Source organism: Taudactylus pleione, unplaced genomic scaffold, assembly GCF_031769625.1.
Source record: "Taudactylus pleione unplaced genomic scaffold, aTauple2 ptg000100l, whole genome shotgun sequence".
Taxonomy (NCBI): Eukaryota; Metazoa; Chordata; class Amphibia; order Anura; family Myobatrachidae; genus Taudactylus; species Taudactylus pleione.
In genome coordinates, this window is record NW_028284502.1 from 6,186,773 (window position 1) to 6,203,357 (window position 16,585).

The 16,585-nt window shown below is 30.6% G+C and overlaps 14 non-coding genes across 14 annotated transcripts; all 14 read left to right on the forward strand.

The window, feature by feature from the left end:
* The first annotated feature begins 659 nt into the window (after positions 1-659).
* TRNAT-CGU (transfer RNA threonine (anticodon CGU)) lies at positions 660-733 on the forward strand. The gene has a single exon. It is a non-coding gene; the product is annotated as a tRNA-Thr (tRNA).
* Positions 734-1,917: 1,184 nt separating this feature from the next.
* TRNAT-AGU (transfer RNA threonine (anticodon AGU)) lies at positions 1,918-1,991 on the forward strand. The gene has a single exon. It is a non-coding gene; the product is annotated as a tRNA-Thr (tRNA).
* An 855-nt stretch (positions 1,992-2,846) lies between these two features.
* TRNAT-CGU (transfer RNA threonine (anticodon CGU)) lies at positions 2,847-2,920 on the forward strand. Its single transcript has one exon. It is a non-coding gene; the product is annotated as a tRNA-Thr (tRNA).
* A 1,184-nt stretch (positions 2,921-4,104) lies between these two features.
* On the forward strand, positions 4,105-4,178 carry TRNAT-AGU (transfer RNA threonine (anticodon AGU)). Its single transcript has one exon. It is a non-coding gene; the product is annotated as a tRNA-Thr (tRNA).
* An 855-nt stretch (positions 4,179-5,033) lies between these two features.
* Positions 5,034-5,107, forward strand: TRNAT-UGU (transfer RNA threonine (anticodon UGU)). The gene has a single exon. It is a non-coding gene; the product is annotated as a tRNA-Thr (tRNA).
* Positions 5,108-6,289: 1,182 nt separating this feature from the next.
* Positions 6,290-6,363, forward strand: TRNAT-AGU (transfer RNA threonine (anticodon AGU)). Its single transcript has one exon. It is a non-coding gene; the product is annotated as a tRNA-Thr (tRNA).
* Positions 6,364-7,217: 854 nt separating this feature from the next.
* Positions 7,218-7,291, forward strand: TRNAT-CGU (transfer RNA threonine (anticodon CGU)). The gene has a single exon. It is a non-coding gene; the product is annotated as a tRNA-Thr (tRNA).
* A 1,185-nt stretch (positions 7,292-8,476) lies between these two features.
* Positions 8,477-8,550, forward strand: TRNAT-AGU (transfer RNA threonine (anticodon AGU)). The gene has a single exon. It is a non-coding gene; the product is annotated as a tRNA-Thr (tRNA).
* An 854-nt stretch (positions 8,551-9,404) lies between these two features.
* TRNAT-CGU (transfer RNA threonine (anticodon CGU)) lies at positions 9,405-9,478 on the forward strand. The gene has a single exon. It is a non-coding gene; the product is annotated as a tRNA-Thr (tRNA).
* A 1,184-nt stretch (positions 9,479-10,662) lies between these two features.
* On the forward strand, positions 10,663-10,736 carry TRNAT-AGU (transfer RNA threonine (anticodon AGU)). Its single transcript has one exon. It is a non-coding gene; the product is annotated as a tRNA-Thr (tRNA).
* A 2,113-nt stretch (positions 10,737-12,849) lies between these two features.
* Positions 12,850-12,923, forward strand: TRNAT-AGU (transfer RNA threonine (anticodon AGU)). Its single transcript has one exon. It is a non-coding gene; the product is annotated as a tRNA-Thr (tRNA).
* Positions 12,924-13,778: 855 nt separating this feature from the next.
* On the forward strand, positions 13,779-13,852 carry TRNAT-CGU (transfer RNA threonine (anticodon CGU)). Its single transcript has one exon. It is a non-coding gene; the product is annotated as a tRNA-Thr (tRNA).
* A 1,184-nt stretch (positions 13,853-15,036) lies between these two features.
* Positions 15,037-15,110, forward strand: TRNAT-AGU (transfer RNA threonine (anticodon AGU)). Its single transcript has one exon. It is a non-coding gene; the product is annotated as a tRNA-Thr (tRNA).
* Positions 15,111-15,965: 855 nt separating this feature from the next.
* TRNAT-UGU (transfer RNA threonine (anticodon UGU)) lies at positions 15,966-16,039 on the forward strand. The gene has a single exon. It is a non-coding gene; the product is annotated as a tRNA-Thr (tRNA).
* Positions 16,040-16,585: the final 546 nt, after the last annotated feature.

Genomic DNA, 16,585 nt, shown 5'->3' on the forward strand with positions numbered 1-16,585 from the left:
AATAAACTGATGCTAAGGTAAACATCAGAAATTTCCAGAAAATAGCATTTATTATGCCTGAGCAAGCTCCATGATTAATATCGTGTGCAGTCAAAGGAGAATCATGCAGGGAAGTTTATAAAATGTCAGTTACAAGTACATTTTCTTAGATAAATAGAGAGAGAGTAATTTTTATCATAACAGCTGTGAGAACAATTGAAAATTAAACAATATTTAGTTCCATAACATCCAAAATTGTGTTAACAAAGTGTTTCCAAAACTGCTTTGCTTTTCTTGAAAAAGCTTAAAGATAAAATGCTAAAAATTGTTCTATCTTTTTAAGATACTTTTTAATTTTACTTCATGTTTTTACTATGTGAGCATCAGAAAATACTGGCACTAATTCTCATGTAGGATTCCTTTAAAGAGAAATCCATAATAACTGCTACAAAATAGTATACTAGAAAGTCACTTGGCAATATATTGTAAGAAATAAGGGCCTGTATTTCACAAAAGAAAGGAGAGAATAAAAGCATATTTATTTAGTCACTTATTCATTCAAAATTGCCAACCATTTTAAACTTTGATAAAATACATGTCTCAAAAAGCATTTCAAATATTTTTACCAAAAATTATACTTTACATATATTTTTTTTAATATTAAACAGGGGCTTCTATATGGTGCTGTGGCTTAGTTGGTTAAAGTGCCTGTCTCGTAAACAGGAGATCCTGAGTTCAAATCTCAGCAGTACCTTTTATTTGCTTGTCATATCTTAGCATGTAGTGTATTGTTGATGCTCAAGAAATAAGACATGTGATTCCTTGAGCAACTTTCACCCCAGTTCACTTGGTCAGCAATACAGTTCATTTCTAGATGCAGTCCATATTAGAAGACAATAAAACATGTTCCTGTTTTGATATAAGCCATACAGTGGAATTAAATGTATGATGTTAGACATGAGAGTTTTCTAGAGAACACTTTGCATTCTGTTTAAACAACCTCCAGAATAATAATGGAGTTTAGTAAAAGGAGAAGTCCATAGGAAGTGTGGAAATATCTAAAGCAAAGTATGTTTACCAAGATAATTTGGGAAATAGTAATTTTAGTCCTAGAGACTAGGAGAATTATTTAAAAATGAATCAATATTTAGTTCCATAACATTTGCAAAATTCTGTTAGGAAAGTATTTCCAGAAAAAAAAGCTTCATGTCTCTTGAACAAGCTTCAAGAAAAAAAGCTAACATTAGATCTATATTTAGAAGATAGAGATCTTCATTTGAATTACAAGTTTATTTTTTCTGTTTGTGTATCATAAAAAAGCAAACATTAATCCATTGTAGGATGCTTTTAAAGAGAATGCTATAATAACTGCTACAAAAAAATAATATAAGAGAGTGACTTTGCCAAACCATTTTAAGAAAAACAGTCCTATAATTTTTAAATGAATGTAGAGAAGAAAACATATACTGTATTTTTTTTCTTTATTTTTACCTTTTAAAGAATCGATTAAGCATCGGCCTTTTTAAGGATCTCAAAAAATGTTACCATAAAACATACATGAGATATATAATTTTTCATTATATGACACTTTGGAGCAGGTGGTGCTGTGGCTTAGCTGGTTAACACGCCTGTCTAGTATACAGGAGATCCTGCAATCGAATGTTGGCAGTGACTTTTGTTTGGTTAATTTTCATCACCTTATTATGTAGTTTGTTGTTGATTCAAGATAATATGAGATGTGAAAACTTTAGCAGTCTTCTTTCTGGCTTACTTGGTGGACAATGTTCTATGTTTCTAGATAAAGTCTGCATCTGACAAACACAAAATAATGCAATATTTCCTTTCTTGAATATAAGCTATATTTTAGCATTAAAATGATGCTAAGGTAAACATCAGATATTTCCATAAAATAGCAAGTAAAAAAGCTTCTTTCCATGTGGTGCTGTGGCTTAGTTGGTTAAAGCGCCTGTCTAGTAAACAGGAGATCCTGAGTTCAAATCTCAGCAGTGCCTTTGTTTGATTCATTTTCATCTACTAAGTATGTAGTTTGTTGTTGATTCATTACAATATGAGACTTGACAACTGTAGTAGCTTTCACCCAGGCTTACTTGATGAACAATGTACTACATTTCTAGAAAATGTCCATATCAGAAAAACACAAAATAATGCTATATTCCCTTTCTTGAGTATAAGCTATTTTTTTTTTAAATAAACTGATGCTAAGGTAAACATCAGAAATTTCCAGAAAATAGCATTTATTATGCTTGAGCAAGCTCCATGATTAATATCGTGTGCAGTCAAAGGAGAATCATGCAGGGAAGTTTATAAAATGTCAGTTACAAGTACATTTTCTAAGATAAATAGAGAGAGAGTAATTTTTATCATAACAGCTGGGAGAACAATTGAAATTTAAACAATATTTAGTTCCATAACATCCAAAATTGTGTTAACAAAGTGTTTCCAAAACTGCTTTGCTTTTCTTGAAAAAGCTTAAAGATAAAATGCTAAAAATTGTTCTATCTTTTTAAGATACTTTTTAATTTTACTTCATGTTTTTACTATGTGAGCATCAGAAAATACTGGCACTAATTCTCATGTAGGATTCCTTTAAAGAGAAATCCATAATAACTGCTACAAAATAGTATACTAGAAAGTCACTTGGCAATATATTGTAAGAAATAAGGGCCTGTATTTCACAAAAGAAAGGAGAGAATAAAAACATATTTATTTAGTCACTTATTCATTCAAAATTGCCAACCATTTTAAACTTTGATAAAATACATTTCTCAAAAAGCATTTCAAATATTTTTACCAAAAATTATACTTTACATATATTGTTTTTCAATATTAAACAGGGGCTTTTATATGGTGCTGTGGCCTAGTTGGTTAAAGTGCCTGTCTCGTAAACAGGAGATCCTGAGTTCAAATCTCAGCAGTACCTTTTATTTGCTTGTCATATCTTAGCATGTAGTGTATTGTTGATGCTCAAGAAATAAGACATGTGATTCCTTGAGCAACTTTCACCCCAGTTTACTTGGTCAGCAATACAGTTCATTTCTAGATGCAGTCCATATTAGAAGACAATAAAACATGTTCCTGTTTTGATATAAGCCATACAGTGGAATTAAATGTATGCTGTTAGACATGAGAGTTTTCTAGAGAATACTTTGCATTCTGTTTAAACAACCTCCAGAATAATAATGGAGTTTAGTAAAAGGAGAAGTCCATAGGAAGTGTGAAAATATCTAAAACAAAGTATGTTTACCAAGATAATTTGGGAAAGAGTAATTTTAGTCCTAGAGACTAGGAGAATTATTTAAAAATGAATCAATATTTAGTTCCATAACATTTGCAAAATTCTGTTAGGAAAGTATTTCCAGAAAAAAAAGCTTCATGTCTCTTGAACAAGCTTCAAGAAAAAAAGCTAACATTAGATCTATATTTAGAAGATAGAGATCTTCATTTGAATTACAAGTTTATTTTTTCTGTTTGTGTATCATAAAAAAGCAAACATTAATCCATTGTAGGATGCTTTTAAAGAGAATTTTATAATAACTGCTACAAAAAAATAATATAAGAGAGTGACTTTGCCAAACCATTTTAAGAAAAACAGTCCTATAATTTTTAAATGAATGTAGAGAAGAAAACATATACTGTACTTTTTTTCTTTATTTTTACCTTTTAAAGAATCGATTAAGCATCGGCCTTTTTAAGGATCTCAAAAAATGTTACCATAAAACATACATGAGATATATCATTTTTCATTATATGACACTTTGGAGCAGGTGGTGCTGTGGCTTAGCTGGTTAACACACCTGTCTAGTATACAGGAGATCCTGCAATCGAATCTTGGCAGTGACTTTTGTTTGGTTAATTTTCATCACCTTATTATGTAGTTTGTTGTTGATTCAAGATAACATGAGATGTGAAAACTTTAGCAGTCTTCTTTCTGGCTTACTAGGTGGACAATGTTCTATGTTTCTAGATAAAGTCTGCATCTGACAAACACAAAATAATGCAATATTTCCTTTCTTGAATATAAGCTATATTTTAGCATTAAAATGATGCTAAGGTAAACATCAGATATTTCCATAAAATAGCAAGTAAAAAAGCATCTTTCCATGTGGTGCTGTGGCTTAGTTGGTTAAAGCGCCTGTCTAGTAAACAGGAGATCCTGAGTTCAAATCTCAGCAGTGCCTTTGTTTGATTCATTTTCATCTACTAAGTATGTAGTTTGTTGTTGATTCATTACAATATGAGACGTGACAACTGTAGTAGCTTTCACCCAGGCTTACTTGATGAACAATGTACTACATTTCTAGAAAATGTCCATATCAGAAAAACACAAAATAATGCTATATTCCCTTTCTTGAGTATAAGCTATTTTTTTTTTAAATAAACTGATGCTAAGGTAAACATCAGAAATTTCCAGAAAATAGCATTTATTATGCTTGAGCAAGCTCCATGATTAATATCGTGTGCAGTCAAAGGAGAATCATGCAGGGAAGTTTATAAAATGTCAGTTACAAGTACATTTTCTAAGATAAATAGAGAGAGAGTAATTTTTATCATAACAGCTGGGAGAAAAATTGAAAATTAAACAATATTTAGTTCCATAACATCCAAAATTGTGTTAACAAAGTGTTTCCAAAACTGCTTTGCTTTTCTTGAAAAAGCTTAAAGATAAAATGCTAAAAATTGTTCTATCTTTTTAAGATACTTTTTAATTTTACTTCATGTTTTTACTATGTGAGCATCAGAAAATACTGGCACTAATTCTCATGTAGGATTCCTTTAAAGAGAAATCCTTAATAACTGCTACAAAATAGTATACTAGAAAGTCACTTGGCAATACATTGTAAGAAATAAGGGCCTGTATTTCACAAAAGAAAGGAGAGAATAAAAACATATTTATTTAGTCACTTATTCATTCAAAATTGCCAACCGTTTTAAACTTTGATAAAATACATGTCTCAAAAAGCATTTCAAATATTTTTACCAAAAATTTTACTTTACATATATTGTTTTTCAATATTAAACAGGGGCTTCTATATGGTGCTGTGGCTTAGTTGGTTAAAGTGCCTGTCTTGTAAACAGGAGATCCTGAGTTCAAATCTCAGCAGTACCTTTTATTTGCTTGTCATATCTTAGCATGTAGTGTATTGTTGATGCTCAAGAAATAAGACGTGATTCCATTAGCAACTTTCACCCCAGTTCACTTGGTCAGCAATACAGTTCATTTCTAGATGCAGTCCATATTAGAAGACAATAAAACATGTTCCTGTTTTGATATAAGCCATACAGTGGAATTAAATGTATGCTGTTAGACATGAGAGTTTTCTAGAGAATACTTTGCATTCTGTTTAAACAACCTCCAGAATAATAATGGAGTTTAGTAAAAGGAGAAGTCCATAGGAAGTGTGAAAATATCTAAAGCAAAGTATGTTTACCAAGATAATTTGGGAAAGAGTAATTTTAGTCCTAGAGGCTAGGAGAATTATTTAAAAATGAATCAATATTTAGTTCCATAACATTTGCAAAATTCTGTTAGGAAAGTATTTCCAGAAAAAAAAGCTTCAAGTCTCTTGAACAAGCTTCAAGAAAAAAAGCTAACATTAGATCTATATTTAGAAGATAGAGATCTTCATTTGAATTACAAGTTTATTTTTTCTGTTTGTGTATCATAAAAAAGCAAACATTAATCCATTGTAGGATGCTTTTAAAGAGAATGCTATAATAACTGCTACAAAAAAATAATATAAGAGAGTGACTTTGCCAAACCATTTTAAGAAAAACAGTCCTATAATTTTTAAATGAATGTAGAGAAGAAAATATATACTGTATTTTTTTTCTTTATTTTTACCTTTTAAAGAATCGATTAAGCATCGGCCTTTTTAAGGATCTCAAAAAATGTTACCATAAAACATACATGAGATATATAATTTTTCATTATATGACTCTTTGGAGCAGGTGGTGCTGTGGCTTAGCTGGTTAACACGCCTGTCTAGTATACAGGAGATCCTGCAATCGAATCTTGGCAGTGACTTTTGTTTGGTTAATTTTCATCACCTTATTATGTAGTTTGTTGTTGATTCATGACAATATGAGATGTGAAAACTTTAGCAGTCTTCTTTCTGGCTTACTTGGTGGACAATGTTCTATGTTTCTAGATAAAGCCTACATCTGACAAACACAAAATAATGCAATATTTCCTTTCTTGCATATAAGCTATATTTTAGCAATAAAATGATGCTAAGGTAAACATCAGATATTTCCATAAAATAGCATGTAGAAAAGCTTCCTTCCATGTGGTGCTGTGGCTTAGTTGGTTAAAGCGCCTGTCTAGTAAACAGGAGATCCTGAGTTCAAATCTCAGCAGTGCCTTTGTTTGATTCATTTTCATCTACTAAGTATGTAGTTTGTTGTTGATTCATTACAATATGAGACGTGACAACTGTAGTAGCTTTCACCCAGGCTTACTTGATGAACAATGTACTACATTTCTAGAAAATGTCCATATCAGAAAAACACAAAATAATGCTATATTCCCATTCTTGAGTATAAGCTATTTTTTTTTAAATAAACTGATGCTAAGGCAAACATCAGAAATTTCCATAAAATAGCATTTATTATGCTTGAGCAAGCTCCATGATTAATATCGTGTGCAGTCAATGGAGAATCATGCAGGGAAGTTTATAAAATGTCAGTTACAAGTACATTTTCTTAGATAAATAGAGAGAGAGTAATTTTTATCATAACAGCTGGGAGAACAATTGAAAATTAAACAATATTTAGTTCCATAACATCCAAAATTGTGTTAACAAAGTGTTTCCAAAACTGCTTTGCTTTTCTTGAAAAAGCTTAAAGATAAAATGCTAAAAATTGTTCTATCTTTTTAAGATACTTTTTAATTTTACTTCATGTTTTTACTATGTGAGCATCAGAAATTACTGGCACTAATTCTCATGTAGGATTCCTTTAAAGAGAAATCCATAATAACTGCTACAAAATAGTATACTAGAAAGTCACTTGGCAAAACATTGTAAGAAATAAGGGCCTGTATTTCACAAAAGAAAGGAGAGAATAAAAGCATATTTATTTAGTCACTTATTCATTCAAAATTGCCAACCATTTTAAACTTTGATAAAATACATTTCTCAAAAAGCATTTCAAATATTTTTACCAAAAATTATACTTTACATATATTGTTTTTCAATATTAAACAGGGGCTTTTATATGGTGCTGTGGCCTAGTTGGTTAAAGTACCTGTCTCGTAAACAGGAGATCCTGAGTTCAAATCTCAGCAGTACCTTTTATTTGCTTGTCATATCTTAGCATGTAGTGTATTGTTGATGCTCAAGAAATAAGACATGTGATTCCATTAGCAACTTTCACCCCAGTTCACTTGGTCAGCAATACAGTTCATTTCTAGATGCAGTCCATATTAGAAGACAATAAAACATGTTCCTGTTTTGATATAAGCCATACAGTGGAATTAAATGTATGCTGTTAGACATGAGAGTTTTCTAGAGAATACTTTGCATTCTGTTTAAACAACCTCCAGAATAATAATGGAGTTTAGTAAAAGGAGAAGTCCATAGGAAGTGTGAAAATATCTAAAGCAAAGTATGTTTACCAAGATAATTTGGGAAAGAGTAATTTTAGTCCTAGAGGCTAGGAGAATTATTTAAAAATGAATCAATATTTAGTTCCATAACATTTGCAAAATTCTGTTAGGAAAGTATTTCCAGAAAAAAAAGCTTCAAGTCTCTTGAACAAGCTTCAAGAAAAAAAGCTAACATTAGATCTATATTTAGAAGATAGAGATCTTCATTTGAATTACAAGTTTATTTTTTCTGTTTGTGTATCATAAAAAAGCAAACATTAATCCATTGTAGGATGCTTTTAAAGAGAATGCTATAATAACTGCTACAAAAAAATAATATAAGAGAGTGACTTTGCCAAACCATTTTAAGAAAAACAGTCCTATAATTTTTAAATGAATGTAGAGAAGAAAACATATACTGTATTTTTTTTCTTTATTTTTACCTTTTAAAGAATCGATTAAGCATCGGCCTTTTTAAGGATCTCAAAAAATGTTACCATAAAACATACATGAGATATATCATTTTTCATTATATGACACTTTGGAGCAGGTGGTGCTGTGGCTTAGCTGGTTAACACGCCTGTCTAGTATACAGGAGATCCTGCAATCGAATCTTGGCAGTGACTTTTGTTTGGTTAATTTTCATCACCTTATTATGTAGTTTGTTGTTGATTCATGACAATATGAGATGTGAAAACTTTAGCAGTCATCTTTCTGGCTTACTTGGTGGACAATGTTCTATGTTTCTAGATAAAGTCTACATCTGACAAACACAAAATAAATGCAATATTTCCTTTCTGGAATATAAGCTATATTTTAGCAATAAAATGATGCTAAGGTAAACATCAGATATTTCCATAAAATAGCATGTAGAAAAGCTTCCTTCCATGTGGTGCTGTGGCTTAGTTGGTTAAAGCGCCTGTCTAGTAAACAGGAGATCCTGAGTTCAAATCTCAGCAGTGCCTTTGTTTGATTCATTTTCATCTACTAAGTATGTAGTTTGTTGTTGATTCATTACAATATGAGACGTGACAACTGTAGTAGCTTTCACCTAGGCTTACTTGATGAACAATGTACTACATTTCTAGAAAAAGTCCATATCAGAAAAACACAAAATAATGCTATATTCCCATTCTTGAGTATAAGCTATTTTTTTTTAAATAAACTGATGCTAAGGTAAACATCAGAAATTTCCAGAAAATAGCATTTATTATGCTTGAGCAAGCTCCATGATTAATATCGTGTGCAGTCAAAGGAGAATCATGCAGGGAAGTTTATAAAATGTCAGTTACAAGTACATTTTCTTAGATAAATAGAGAGAGAGTAATTTTTATCATAACAGCTGGGAGAAAAATTGAAAATTAAACAATATTTAGTTCCATAACATCCAAAATTGTGTTAACAAAGTGTTTCCAAAACTGCTTTGCTTTTCTTGAAAAAGCTTAAAGATAAAATGCTAAAAATTGTTCTATCTTTTTAATATACTTTTTAATTTTACTTCATGTTTTTACTATGTGAGCATCAGAAAATACTGGCACTAATTCTCATGTAGGATTCCTTTAAAGAGAAATCCATAATAACTGCTACAAAATAGTATACTAGAAAGTCACTTGGCAAAACATTGTAAGAAATAAGGGCCTGTATTTCACAAAAGAAAGGAGAGAATAAAAGCATATTTATTTAGTCACTTATTCATTCAAAATTGCCAACCATTTTAAACTTTGATAAAATACATTTCTCAAAAAGCATTTCAAATATTTTTACCAAAAATTATACTTTACATATATTGTTTTTCAATATTAAACAGGGGCTTTTATATGGTGCTGTGGCCTAGTTGGTTAAAGTACCTGTCTCGTAAACAGGAGATCCTGAGTTCAAATCTCAGCAGTACCTTTTATTTGCTTGTCATATCTTAGCATGTAGTGTATTGTTGATGCTCAAGAAATAAGACATGTGATTCCTTGAGCAACTTTCACCCCAGTTTACTTGGTCAGCAATACAGTTCATTTCTAGATGCAGTCCATATTAGAAGACAATAAAACATGTTCCTGTTTTGATATAAGCCATACAGTGGAATTAAATGTATGCTGTTAGACATGAGAGTTTTCTAGAGAATACTTTGCATTCTGTTTAAACAACCTCCAGAATAATAATGGAGTTTAGTAAAAGGAGAAGTCCATAGGAAGTGTGAAAATATCTAAAGCAAAGTATGTTTACCAAGATAATTTGGGAAAGAGTAATTTTAGTCCTAGAGGTTAGGAGAATTATTTAAAAATGAATCAATATTTAGTTCCATAACATTTGCAAAATTCTGTTAGGAAAGTATTTCCAGAAAAAAAAGCTTCATGTCTCTTGAACAAGCTTCAAGAAAAAAAGCTAACATTAGATCTATATTTAGAAGATAGAGATCTTCATTTGAATTACAAGTTTATTTTTTCTGTTTGTGTATCATAAAAAAGCAAACATTAATCCATTGTAGGATGCTTTTAAAGAGAATGCTATAATAACTGCTACAAAAAAATAATATAAGAGAGTGACTTTGCCAAACCATTTTAAGAAAAACAGTCCTATAATTTTTAAATGAATGTAGAGAAGAAAACATATACTGTATTTTTTTTCTTTATTTTTACCTTTTAAAGAATCGATTAAGCATCGGCCTTTTTAAGGATCTCAAAAAATGTTACCATAAAACATACATGAGATATATCATTTTTCATTATATGACACTTTGGAGCAGGTGGTGCTGTGGCTTAGCTGGTTAACATGCCTGTCTAGTATACAGGAGATCCTGCAATCGAATCTTGGCAGTGACTTTTGTTTGGTTAATTTTCATCACCTTATTATGTAGTTTGTTGTTGATTCAAGATAATATGAGATGTGAAAACTTTAGCAGTCTTCTTTCTGGCTTACTTGGTGGACAATGTTCTATGTTTCTAGATAAAGTCTGCATCTGACAAACACAAAATAATGCAATATTTCCTTTCTTGAATATAAGCTATATTTTAGCATTAAAATGATGCTAAGGTAAACATCAGATATTTCCATAAAATAGCAAGTAAAAAAGTTTCTTTCCATGTGGTGCTGTGGCTTGGTTGGTTAAAGCGCCTGTCTAGTAAACAGGAGATCCTGAGTTCAAATCTCAGCAGTGCCTTTGTTTGATTCATTTTCATCTACTAAGTATGTAGTTTGTTGTTGATTCATTACAATATGAGACGTGACAACTGTAGTAGCTTTCACCCAGGCTTACTTGATGAACAATGTACTACATTTCTAGAAAATGTCCATATCAGAAAAACACAAAATAATGCTATATTCCCTTTCTTGAGTATAAGCTATTTTTTTTTTAAACAAACTGATGCTAAGGTAAACATCAGAAATTTCCAGAAAATAGCATTTATTATGCTTGAGCAAGCTCCATGATTAATATCGTGTGCAGTCAAAGGAGAATCATGCAGGGAAGTTTATAAAATGTCAGTTACAAGTACATTTTCTAAGATAAATAGAGAGAGAGTAATTTTTATCATAACAGCTGGGAGAACAATTGAAATTTAAACAATATTTAGTTCCATAACATCCAAAATTGTGTTAACAAAGTGTTTCCAAAACTGCTTTGCTTTTCTTGAAAAAGCTTAAAGATAAAATGCTAAAAATTGTTCTATCTTTTTAAGATACTTTTTAATTTTACTTCATGTTTTTACTATGTGAGCATCAGAAAATACTGGCACTAATTCTCATGTAGGATTCCTTTAAAGAGAAATCCATAATAACTGCTACAAAATAGTATACTAGAAAGTCACTTGGCAATACATTGTAAGAAATAAGGGCCTGTATTTCACAAAAGAAAGGAGAGAATAAAAACATATTTATTTAGTCACTTATTCATTCAAAATTGCCAACCATTTTAAACTTTGATAAAATACATTTCTCAAAAAGCATTTCAAATATTTTTACCAAAAATTATACTTTACATATATTGTTTTTCAATATTAAACAGGGGCTTTTATATGGTGCTGTGGCCTAGTTGGTTAAAGTACCTGTCTCATAAACAGGAGATCCTGAGTTCAAATCTCAGCAGTACCTTTTATTTGCTTGTCATATCTTAGCATGTAGTGTATTGTTGATGCTCAAGAAATAAGACATGTGATTCCTTGAGCAACTTTCACCCCAGTTTACTTGGTCAGCAATACAGTTCATTTCTAGATGCAGTCCATATTAGAAGACAATAAAACATGTTCCTGTTTTGATATAAGCCATACAGTGGAATTAAATGTATGCTGTTAGACATGAGAGTTTTCTAGAGAATACTTTGCATTCTGTTTAAACAACCTCCAGAATAATAATGGAGTTTAGTAAAAGGAGAAGTCCATAGGAAGTGTGAAAATATCTAAAACAAAGTATGTTTACCAAGATAATTTGGGAAAGAGTAATTTTAGTCCTAGAGACTAGGAGAATTATTTAAAAATGAATCAATATTTAGTTCCATAACATTTGCAAAATTATGTTAGGAAAGTATTTCCAGAAAAAAAAGCTTCATGTCTCTTGAACAAGCTTCAAGAAAAAAAGCTAACATTAGATCTATATTTAGAAGATAGAGATCTTCATTTGAATTACAAGTTTATTTTTTCTGTTTGTGTATCATAAAAAAGCAAACATTAATCCATTGTAGGATGCTTTTAAAGAGAATTTTATAATAACTGCTACAAAAAAATAATATAAGAGAGTGACTTTGCCAAACCATTTTAAGAAAAACAGTCCTATAATTTTTAAATGAATGTAGAGAAGAAAACATATACTGTATTTTTTTTCTTTATTTTTACCTTTTAAAGAATCGATTAAGCATCGGCCTTTTTAAGGATCTCAAAAAATGTTACCATAAAACATACATGAGATATATCATTTTTCATTATATGACACTTTGGAGCAGGTGGTGCTGTGGCTTAGCTGGTTAACACGCCTGTCTAGTAAACAGGAGATCCTGCAATTGAATCTTGGCAGTGACTTTTGTTTGGTTAATTTTCATCACCTTATTATGTAGTTTGTTGTTGATTCATGACAATATGAGATGTGAAAACTTTAGCAGTCTTCTTTCTGGCTTACTTGGTGGACAATGTTCTATGTTTCTAGATAAAGTCTACATCTGACAAACACAAAATAATGCAATATTTCCTTTCTTGAATATAAGCTATATTTTAGCATTAAAATGATGCTAAGGTAAACATCAGATATTTCCATAAAATAGCATGTAAAAAAGCTTCTTTCCATGTGGTGCTGTGGCTTAGTTGGTTAAAGCGCCTGTCTAGTAAACAGGAGATCCTGAGTTCAAATCTCAGCAGTGTCTTTGTTTGATTCATTTTCATCTACTAAGTATGTAGTTTGTTGTTGATTCATTACAATATGAGACGTGACAACTGTTGTAGCTTTCACCCAGGCTTACTTGATGAACAATGTACTACATTTCTAGAAAATGTCCATATCAGAAAAACACAAAATAATGCTATATTCCCATTCTTGAGTATAAGCTATTTTTTTTTTAAATAAACTGATGCTAAGGTAAACATCAGAAATTTCCAGAAAATAGCATTTATTATGCTTGAGCAAGCTCCATGATTAATATCGTGTGCAGTCAAAGGAGAATCATGCAGGGAAGTTTATAAAATGTCAGTTACAAGTACATTTTCTAAGATAAATAGAGAGAGAGTAATTTTTATCATAACAGCTGGGAGAACAATTGAAAATTAAACAATATTTAGTTCCATAACATCCAAAATTGTGTTAACAAAGTGTTTCCAAAACTGCTTTGCTTTTCTTGAAAAAGCTTAAAGATAAAATGCTAAAAATTGTTCTATCTTTTTAAGATACTTTTTAATTTTACTTCATGTTTTTACTATGTGAGCATCAGAAAATACTGGCACTAATTCTCATGTAGGATTCCTTTAAAGAGAAATCCTTAATAACTGCTACAAAATAGTATACTAGAAAGTCACTTGGCAATACATTGTAAGAAATAAGGGCCTGTATTTCACAAAAGAAAGGAGAGAATAAAAACATATTTATTTAGTCACTTATTCATTCAAAATTGCCAACCGTTTTAAACTTTGATAAAATACATGTCTCAAAAAGCATTTCAAATATTTTTACCAAAAATTATACTTTACATATATTGTTTTTCAATATTAAACAGGGGCTTTTATATGGTGCTGTGGCCTAGTTGGTTAAAGTACCTGTCTCGTAAACAGGAGATCCTGAGTTCAAATCTCAGCAGTACCTTTTATTTGCTTGTCATATCTTAGCATGTAGTGTATTGTTGATGCTCAAGAAATAAGACATGTGATTCCTTGAGCAACTTTCACCCCAGTTTACTTGGTCAGCAATACAGTTCATTTCTAGATGCAGTCCATATTAGAAGACAATAAAACATGTTCCTGTTTTGATATAAGCCATACAGTGGAATTAAATGTATGCTGTTAGACATGAGAGTTTTCTAGAGAATACTTTGCATTCTGTTTAAACAACCTCCAGAATAATAATGGAGTTTAGTAAAAGGAGAAGTCCATAGGAAGTGTGAAAATATCTAAAACAAAGTATGTTTACCAAGATAATTTGGGAAAGAGTAATTTTAGTCCTAGAGACTAGGAGAATTATTTAAAAATGAATCAATATTTAGTTCCATAACATTTGCAAAATTCTGTTAGGAAAGTATTTCCAGAAAAAAAAGCTTCATGTCTCTTGAACAAGCTTCAAGAAAAAAAGCTAACATTAGATCTATATTTAGAAGATAGAGATCTTCATTTGAATTACAAGTTTATTTTTTCTGTTTGTGTATCATAAAAAAGCAAACATTAATCCATTGTAGGATGCTTTTAAAGAGAATTTTATAATAACTGCTACAAAAAAATAATATAAGAGAGTGACTTTGCCAAACCATTTTAAGAAAAACAGTCCTATAATTTTTAAATGAATGTAGAGAAGAAAACATATACTGTATTTTTTTTCTTTATTTTTACCTTTTAAAGAATCGATTAAGCATCGGCCTTTTTAAGGATCTCAAAAAATGTTACCATAAAACATACATGAGATATATCATTTTTCATTATATGACACTTTGGAGCAGGTGGTGCTGTGGCTTAGCTGGTTAACACGCCTGTCTAGTAAACAGGAGATCCTGCAATTGAATCTTGGCAGTGACTTTTGTTTGGTTAATTTTCATCACCTTATTATGTAGTTTGTTGTTGATTCATGACAATATGAGATGTGAAAACTTTAGCAGTCTTCTTTCTGGCTTACTTGGTGGACAATGTTCTATGTTTCTAGATAAAGTCTACATCTGACAAACACAAAATAATGCAATATTTCCTTTCTTGAATATAAGCTATATTTTAGCATTAAAATGATGCTAAGGTAAACATCAGATATTTCCATAAAATAGCATGTAAAAAAGCTTCTTTCCATGTGGTGCTGTGGCTTAGTTGGTTAAAGCGCCTGTCTAGTAAACAGGAGATCCTGAGTTCAAATCTCAGCAGTGCCTTTGTTTGATTCATTTTCATCTACTAAGTATGTAGTTTGTTGTTGATTCATTACAATATGAGACGTGACAACTGTAGTAGCTTTCACCCAGGCTTACTTGATGAACAATGTACTACATTTCTAGAAAATGTCCATATCAGAAAAACACAAAATAATGCTATATTCCCTTTCTTGAGTATAAGCTATTTTTTTTTTAAATAAATTGATGCTAAGGTAAACATCAGAAATTTCCAGAAAATAGCATTTATTATGCTTGAGCAAGCTCCATGATTAATATCGTGTGCAGTCAAAGGAGAATCATGCAGGGAAGTTTATAAAATGTCAGTTACAAGTACATTTTCTAAGATAAATAGAGAGAGAGTAATTTTTATCATAACAGCTGAGAGAACAATTGAAAATTAAACAATATTTAGTTCCATAACATCCAAAATTGTGTTAACAAAGTGTTTCCAAAACTGCTTTGCTTTTCTTGAAAAAGCTTAAAGATAAAATGCTAAAAATTGTTCTATCTTTTTAAGATACTTTTTAATTTTACTTCATGTTTTTACTATGTGAGCATCAGAAAATACTGGCACTAATTCTCATGTAGGATTCCTTTAAAGAGAAATCCTTAATAACTGCTACAAAATAGTATACTAGAAAGTCACTTGGCAATACATTGTAAGAAATAAGGGCCTGTATTTCACAAAAGAAAGGAGAGAATAAAAACATATTTATTTAGTCACTTATTCATTCAAAATTGCCAACCGTTTTAAACTTTGATAAAATACATGTCTCAAAAAGCATTTCAAATATTTTTACCAAAAATTTTACTTTACATATATTGTTTTTCAATATTAAACAGGGGCTTCTATATGGTGCTGTGGCTTAGTTGGTTAAAGTGCCTGTCTTGTAAACAGGAGATCCTGAGTTCAAATCTCAGCAGTACCTTTTATTTGCTTGTCATATCTTAGCATGTAGTGTATTGTTGATGCTCAAGAAATAAGACGTGATTCCATTAGCAACTTTCACCCCAGTTCACTTGGTCAGCAATACAGTTCATTTCTAGATGCAGTCCATATTAGAAGACAATAAAACATGTTCCTGTTTTGATATAAGCCATACAGTGGAATTAAATGTATGCTGTTAGACATGAGAGTTTTCTAGAGAATACTTTGCATTCTGTTTAAACAACCTCCAGAATAATAATGGAGTTTAGTAAAAGGAGAAGTCCATAGGAAGTGTGAAAATATCTAAAGCAAAGTATGTTTACCAAGATAATTTGGGAAAGAGTAATTTTAGTCCTAGAGGCTAGGAGAATTATTTAAAAATGAATCAATATTTAGTTCCATAACATTTGCAAAATTCTGTTAGGAAAGTATTTCCAGAAAAAAAAGCTTCAAGTCTCTTGAACAAGCTTCAAGAAAAAAAGCTAACATTAGATCTATATTTAGAAGATAGAGATCTTCATTTGAATTACAAGTTTATTTTTTCTGT